We start from the raw sequence: 7,804 nt of genomic DNA, 5'->3' as shown, positions 1-7,804 counted from the left end.
GAGATGGGTTTTATTGTTCAATCAGAACAGGTCCTGATTGAGCTCAGGAGTTCAAGACCAGCCTGGGCAACACGGTGAAACCCCATCTCTACAAAAAATATAAAAATAGGTTGGGCCTGGTGACATGGACTTGTAATCTCAGCTACTTGGGAGGCTGAGGTGGAAGGATGGCTTGAGCCTGGTAGGTGGAGCATACAGTGAGCTGAGATAGCACCACTGTACTCCAGCCTGGGCAACAGACTAGACCCTGTATGGAAAAAATAATTTAAAATATTTTATAAAACTTCCTTCAGACTACATTACAAGGTATATATGAAACATAAATGAATTCCATATTTACACATGGGTCCCATCCCCGAGATATCTCCTGTTATGCATATGAAAGTATTCCAAAGTCCAGAAAGAAAATCCAAACTCCAAAACACTTCTGGTCCCAAGCATTTGGGAAAAGAGATTCCTAACCTATAGATGAGTGATCCTCAGCGTGATCTTTCAGCCCACAATTTCTTTCTCCCACTGTCTCCAAATCTCATTTCACTGAGACTTTCAACCCCACCACTGCACTAAAACCATTCTTGTTAACATCCTGATATTCTTCCAATTACTGAGAACAGTTATCAGTTTTGAACTTATTTGGACCAACAATGTATTTTAACATGTTATTCATGTCTTCTCTTATTTGGCTCCCAAAATGTCAAAATCCTTGTTTTTTTTTTTCCTCAAAAGTTTCTTCTCGATCTCCCTTTTAGATTCCTCCTCTTCTTCCTAAACACTTAACAGCAGGGTCCGCCACAGCTCAGGACATTCTCTTCTCTATCTATTCTCCTTTGATGATTCAAATGCTTTCAAAGCATTAAATACTGTCATGTGTCGCTTCTCAGTGAGCGTGCATTCTGACAAATGCCCCGTTAGGCTGTTTCATCACTGTGGGAACATCACAGAGTATACTCACAGAAACCTAGATGCTGTAGCCTACTACACACCAAGGATATATGGTATAGCCTGCTGCTCCTAGGTTACAAACCTGCACAGCATGTTACTGTATTGAATATCGTAGGCAATTATAACACAATGCTAAGTATTAGTGTATCTAAACATAGATGAACAGAGAACAGGTACAATAAAAGTACATCATAAAAGATTAAAAATGGTACAGCTGTCTGGGGCACTTACCATGAGCAGAGCTTGCAGGACTGGAAGTTGCTCTGGGTGAGTCAATGAGTGGTAAGTGAATGTTAAGGCCTAGGACTTACTGTATACTACTATAGACTTTATAAAACTTGTGCAATTAGGATACACTAAATTTATTTAAAATGTTTTCTGTCTTCAATAATAAAATTAACCTTAACTTGCTATAACTTTTTACTTTATAAGCCTTTTATTTATCATTGTGAATCTTCTGTAATGACACAGTTTAAAACATAAATACATTGTCCAACTATACAAAAATATTTTCTTTATATTCTTATTTTATAATCATTTTACTATTTTTTTTTTTTTTACTTTTCAAACATTTTGTTTAAAAACTAAGACACAAACATAGGCCCTGAATTTTTTAACAAAAACTAAGACACTGACCTAGACCTGCAGAGGGTCAGGATCATCAATATGACTATCTTCCATCTTCACATCTTATTCAACTCTTTGAGACAATAACATACACGGAGCAGCATCTCCTATGGTAACAATGCCTTCTTCTAGATATCTTCTGAAGCACCTGCCTGAGGCTGTTTTACAGTTAACTTTTTTTTAATAAGTAGAAGGAGTACACTCTAAAGTAAGGACTAAAAATAGAGTAAATACATAAGTAACATAATTGTTGATTACCATTATCAATTACTATGTACTGTACATACTTGCATGTGCTATATTTTTATATGACTGGTAACGCAGTGGGTTTACTTAAACCAGCATTACCACTAATAGTGTGGAATGCATTGTATTATATAACCCATACTATGGCTACACTAAAGACTTCTAAATTTATATCTTCAATTTATATAACTTTCTTCAATAGCAGACCTACTTACTCAACTGTTTCTTGAACATCTCTACTTGACTTTTTCAAACAAATCCCAGACTTACAAGTCTATTTTGAATGCCTAGATTTTCTATCCAAAACTTCTCTCCTACTCCAAGGAAGAGCAAGGAGGTCTATATGGCTGTATCAAACAGGCCAAGCAGCCCTACCTTAGGGACTTTGCATTGTCTCTCACATCGGTTTGGAAAGCTACATCCTGGATGTGCACACAGCTAACTCTCTCATCTCCTTCAAGTTTTTGCTCAGATGTCTCCTCTTTGAAACCTGCCTCGAGAATTCTTTTCAAAAAGGCAAACTCAGTGTACCAGCCCAACATTCCACATTCCCCTTATCTTTTCAAATTTTTTTTTACAATGCCTTCTAACAAATCACTTAGTTTACCAAATTATAATATTTTTGTCTCTTTGTTTCCACTTAGACCTAAAACTCCGTGAAGGCAGGAAACTTCTGATTTGTTCACTGATGAATTCTAAATCGCTAGATTAGAACTTATCTATCACAAAAGCTGGATAGCTACTGGATGAATGAGTAAAGAAAGGAAAATGTAAAAATAGAAGGAAAAAAGTTAAAGTTAGATAGTTTGTTAATAGCACTGTTTAAGGGGCTAGTAAGCAAAGAACACGCCAAGAAGTAATGACTATAGAAGTAATGGTAAAACTAGAAAGAGTGACAATATGATTCAAGCCTAGGGAGGAGTGAGTTTTAAGGAATTAGTTGTCAATCATTTCAGCAAAGAAAAATCAGACATTCAGAAAATTTTACAACTAGAAATTTAATGTATTTATTGGAGAATAGAATCACAAAGAAGACTGAGATTTTGATGAAATGACTTTTTAGAAATATGAAACATGAGAGGAAGAGCCAATTTTCAGTAAACTATTGAAGCCAACATCAGATTGTTTGAGCCTCATCTGGGGACATAGAAGTAGAATGGGAGATGGAATCGAGAAACAGAATACAGATTCTTCTGCTAACCAGCTGCACTGAATAGAATGAAGCACATAGTAATAAGAGATAACTTCCTCAAAATGGGTAAGTTTTAAGGAAGATTATATGCAGAGACAAAGAACCAATACAGACTAAGAGGTTGAAAATACTGAATATTTACTGAAAACTCTCAATAGTACAGCTGAATCATTTTCCCATGATTTTCCATAAATGTTACCTTTCCAACTGAGTTAATATTGTCCAAATTATGCCAACAGGTAGTTCTGTGAAGAGCTCTTCTTAGGAACTGTACCTTCCAAAACACAGGAGATGAAATTGAAATGCAAACATCTCCCTCACCCCAGATAACAGATGACAGTAAAGCCTAGGCACACTCACCCTTTTCCGTCCGGAGCAAGAATCTAGAGACAGTGGTTTTTGTTTCTTTCTTTTCTCTCTTTTTTTTTTTTTTTTTTGAGACACCCTTGCTCTGTCGCCCAGGCTGGAGTGCAGCGGGGTGATCTCGGCTCGCTGCAGCCTCTGCCTCCCAGGTTCCAGCAATTCTCCTGCCCCAGCCTCCAGAGTAGCTGGGATTACAGGCGCCCACCACCATGCCTGGCTAATTTTTGTATTTTTAGTAGAGATGAGGTTTCACCATGTTGGCCAGGCTGATCTTGAACTCCTGACCTCAGGTGATTCATCTGCCTTGGCTTCCCAAAGTACTGGGATTACAGGCTTGAGCCACCGCGCCCCACCTGGAGCAGTTTCTATTATTCATGGATGCATGGTTGGAGTGAGCCTTACTTCTAAGTAAGCGGGAGCCATCCACTTATAGATGGTCTTCCTCCATATCAAACAAGAAAGCTGGAGCCCCAGCTGCCAGGGTTAGACTTCAGAACCCCACAGAGGCATGCTGAGACCACCTACAGCTGTTACTGTCCACAGCAAAAAGGTAAGGAGGGTCTTCTCGGGCATCAGTGATAGCCAGTGTGATTGCAGAAAATGAAAGAGACAAAGCAAAGAGTATGACACCACACGCACACACAGAGTTATGGCCAAGTGTGATAGAGGGCCGTACTTGGGTAAGATTCTGGCTGAACTGATCTTGTATTTAAATTCTTCTCCAGGATGGCAGCACAGGCATCAACTATCCACATGTATCCCTGATACGCACTGACTGAACTGAACTGTTCTTCCTTTGTCAACGTACTGACCACTTCCACTGAAGTCATAGAGAATGCTTATTTTTGCTTGATTTATTCATTGTAATACTTAGGTAATTTGTCCTGCATTATATTGTTACATTTTTATTTAAATATTTTGTTCATGATGTATTAGAAACTTTTGAAAGCAGGGCCTTGCTTTCACATGATTATTTTGGATAAAAGGAAGATGATCAGATTCAAAGACAAAAGTTGGACTAAAGACTGAATGTCAAATAGGCCTTCATCAAGGAGAATGGCAGAGCCCGGAGATGGAGAGGATCTGGGCCTTGATGACATCACCGCATCACAGAACTAACGAGGCCTGGGGCCTGGACAACAAAATGTCTCCATTTTCTCATTTATAAAATGGAAAAAATTATACGCTTACCTTACTGATTATTAACAAGAATACAAGAGTCAATATACATGAAGTGCTTAGAATAATGCCTGGGATATAATATAAGGAGGGAGAAATGGGGAGAAAAATGAAGGGAGGAAGGAAGGGAAGAAATAAAAGGGGGAATGAAGGGAAAGGGAAAGGGAATGGAATGGAAGAAAAAGGAAGGAAGAAAGTGCTTCGAGAGAAAGTAATATGCAGTTTCCAATAAGAATATTATAAAAGAAGACCTAACTTACCAAAGGAATTTCAGGCTGATAAATCTCAGGGAGTAGAAAGAAAAAAGTTAAAAGAGACATACAGATAAAATAATGAGAAGAGGTGCTAATAAAAGATGCTGGAACCACGCACAGTGGCTCACACCTATAATCCCAAGTACTTGGGAGACTGAAGTAGCAGAATCACTTGAGGCCAGGAGTTGGAGACCAACGTGGGCAACATAGTGAAGCCCCATCTTTAAACATGTTTTTAAAAGATTAGCTGGGTGTGGCGGCACATGCCTGTAGTCCTAACTGCTCAGGAGGCTGAAATGGGAGGATCACTTGCGCTCAAGAGTTCAAGACTGCAGTGAGCTGTGATCACACCACTGCACTCCAGCCTGGGCAAAAGAGCAAGACCTTATCTCTGGGCAGGGGGAAAAAAGGATACTCGAAAGTCACAAATAAGGGAATTGAGATTCTATACAGAAACACTGATATTAACACTACACAGACAAATAAGCTTGAAGTGAGTTTTGAGAGTACCGACTCACTACAGCTGTGTGGGTCCCTTTTTATTCAATGAGATTCTAAGTCAAACAGGAACAGAGTTTATATTTTATACTAATTTTTATAATCCTTCTTAACAGTTTAACCATATTAGTTTCTTTAAAAAATTCTTAGTAATAATTTTTAAAAACACCAAAATTATGTACTCTGGTGGAAATCATATCCAATTTTTGCATACTGTTTTTTCTGATGTAGCTATCACAAATAATAAATGAGCTATAAAATACTATTCTTATATTTTTTCAACATTTGGTGTCAACACATTTGAAATCACATTTTTAAACTACACATTCTATTTTGATTAAGACAAAGGAAGAGTAATACTTATTCTTAAGGAGTAATTCATTCATTTTTAGTTTTATTGCACTTATTGATAAGCCATTTATAAATGAGAAAACAAATTCACATGATGCAATTGAGCTAGAATTTTTAAGGACTTATCAGCTTTAATTACTGATGCTTTATGACAGATTATTTACTTACTTTTTATCAAGGGTATAACATTAGATTTTTGCCTCAAAGCAAGTAGTGGCCGATCAGGAAATGTAGGCTTTAGGAAGTCAAAGAAAAGATTAATTTTGTAACCATGACCAATTTCACTTTCCATCAACCCTAAATATGGCAACCAAAATGCTCTGCCATTTGAATGAGCATTTACCAAAAATCCATTGTATTCTATGATTTAGCAAAATTCTTCTGAAAGGGAGAAAACATTATCAGTGTTAACCAATAACATTCTTTTAATAGTGTCTTTATCACGCTTTAACAGCATAGCAATAAAAGAGAAGGAGGCAAATGAAGGAGGAAGATTTTAAGACGGAAGATAATGGTCTTGAAATTGGAACTGGAAAATCTATTATGTGTGGTCATCAAATGAATACAATCTGTGATGATAACTTTTTCTGTGAAAATTCTGGATACTAAATTTTAAGCTCCTTAACCTCTCAAATTTGCTCTTTCCTGGTAAGCACCTCCAAGGGCTAGACACATTTACACAAAATGGAAAAAAAAAAAAAATGGCTTAAGATGAACTTGAAAAACCATAATGAGATGAATGTGAAAAGAATTTCATACTCAAAAAGTTCTGACTTAGATAAATCAGCCAAAAGCTAGTTCCCAAGGGGAATAAAAATTAATGAGCTAAAACTTTATAAAAGTGTTTGAAATCCCTAATTCCTATAAAGCAACACTTAGCTTAATGTTTAATATCAACAGGGCACTTTTAAGAGTGCCCTGGCCCAAATCACCTTATGGATCAGGATTTAAAATTTACTTCACCTTCTTTAAATTGTTTTTCTATTTGATTTTGACTCTTCCTGGTTTTTATATTACTTGCTAAATTTACCTTAGTTTGCACGTACAAGAATTGTGGGGCTTCATTAGTTTTTCAAACGTGTTCCTTTGTAAAAGAACATGATGCCCTTAGCTCCCTTGAGGAAGGTATCATAATACCAAGTATCCTGAAATCCCAGCTAGAAAAAGGTCCATGGTTGTTCACTCCAGCTTTGGTTATACCGAACAACCCAGAAGCAACCAGGGACACCATTGTATTTAGAAATCTAGAATCCTTCTGTAATCTTGGGGATGGGCCTCGATGTTACAGACTTGAGCTAATCTAGAGCTGTGAAGATCCACCAAGATACTATGATGTCGTGTATGTGGAGGGCTGATCCTACCAATAAAAGCTTCTGGAGACTTTTCAGAATTGACTTCTCCACCCCCAGCAACTACCAGATATATGAAGTCAGCTGAGAGTAAGTCTGTATGCTGAATCTTATACTTTTGACCTTTCCAGGAACATCTAGAATTCAACGATGTTTGTTACTGTTCCAGGGCTATTTTGTGTTCATCTATTCATGTAGGCACTCTGGTTATTAACTGCTCAATCAACTGATAGAAGCAATGGTTTAAACTTGCCTACGCCTGAAAGATTTTGGTATGGTAACACCAGGAAAAATTTCTCTGCTAGAAAAAAAGAAAGTGAGTCATTTTAGATTAAATAGGTACTTCAAGCTCAAAATCTGTTTTTGCAATATTTTATATTTTGAGATTAACTTTTTGAAATGTAAAATTTGCTAGTCAATAAAAAAAATCTTAGAAGACAACATTAATATTTGTTTTCAATGTTTCCATGCTAAACATTATGATTTATAATCCTCAGGCATTGAATTAGTGTAATATTTGATTCCATTGCTAATCAAGTAACGGTTTTCAAACGTGAGATATTGGTACTTCCAAATCAAGAAAACTGACAAAAATGAAGGAAATGAAGTAAAGTCATTACAGGAAAAGACCAAGAGGAGCAGAGTCATCATCATCATTGGCAACATCCATTGAGAATGTGGTTTATCATGTCTGGTGTCACATGTACCAAGAGATACATGTACCAAGAGATACACGTACCAAGAGATACAAGGAAATTGCCTGCATGAAGCTTTCAGTCTAACTTGTAGATAGTTTGTTGCCT

Source organism: Colobus angolensis, unplaced genomic scaffold (genome assembly GCF_000951035.1).
Source record: "Colobus angolensis palliatus isolate OR3802 unplaced genomic scaffold, Cang.pa_1.0 Scaffold108, whole genome shotgun sequence".
NCBI classification, from domain to species: domain Eukaryota; kingdom Metazoa; phylum Chordata; class Mammalia; order Primates; family Cercopithecidae; genus Colobus; species Colobus angolensis.
The sequence above is the reverse complement of the archived record's forward strand: the minus strand, read 5'-3'. Positions refer to the sequence as shown.